Here is a 637-nt window from a genome sequence, read left to right as displayed (position 1 = left end):
ATACATTAAAGAAAATCCCTCCAATGGGTATTTTCTGATGACCAGTGAGTTCGCTAGTGCAAATTTGGAAGGGTGGAAGTAATTCCCAGTGACAAAGCAACCACTTCCAGCTGGACCACCTATGCAGTAGGAGGAACGAGGTGAAATTCCTGGAGCTTCAGTTGACCTTGTCTGTAAGACACAGAATACTCCTTGACTTGGGATCCCATATCGATTTGGGATCACAGCTTACACTGATGAAACCCAAGAGTAACAACTTTTGCGAACGTTGGGTTTGACGAACGCTTAATATAAAGGGCGTGTTCTTGTTACTGTCCTGTGCAGTGCCCAGGGGCCCTCCCAGGGAAGTACGGACGTGGATGCCTGAGGGGTGGAGTGGAAACCAGAAGCCATGGCAGACTCTGATCACAGCCAGGTACAAATCCCAGCAGTGCCAGAGCTACCTTCACAAAGCATCACCGAGGGGGATCTTTTGTTGCTGGTTTTGGTGAGAGAGCGCTGAGCGCGAGCCCCCGGCTGTGCCCCCCTAGCGCAGAGCCGCTCATCGCCCCGGCGGCCACGGAGCCTCGGAGCGCCCCGGGGCGGTGACTCTGTCCCCTCCGGCACCGGGACACCTCGCCCCGGGCTCCGCGCTCCC

General features: G+C 55.7%; 1 protein-coding gene across 1 annotated transcript in view; it reads left to right on the top strand.

Moving 5' to 3' along the window:
• The first annotated feature begins 324 nt into the window (after positions 1 to 324).
• The window catches only part of HEATR5A (HEAT repeat containing 5A), a 65106-nt gene continuing 64793 nt past the window's right edge, over positions 325 to 637 (top strand). The window contains 1 exon segment of the mRNA XM_008639571.2: positions 325 to 415. The gene's annotated coding sequence lies outside the window, so the exon portion shown is untranslated.

This window comes from Corvus brachyrhynchos, unplaced genomic scaffold (assembly GCF_000691975.1).
Source record: "Corvus brachyrhynchos isolate BGI_N302 unplaced genomic scaffold, ASM69197v1 scaffold115, whole genome shotgun sequence".
Lineage (NCBI taxonomy): Eukaryota > Metazoa > Chordata > Aves > Passeriformes > Corvidae > Corvus > Corvus brachyrhynchos.
This window is presented reverse-complemented; position numbering and strand designations above follow the sequence as displayed.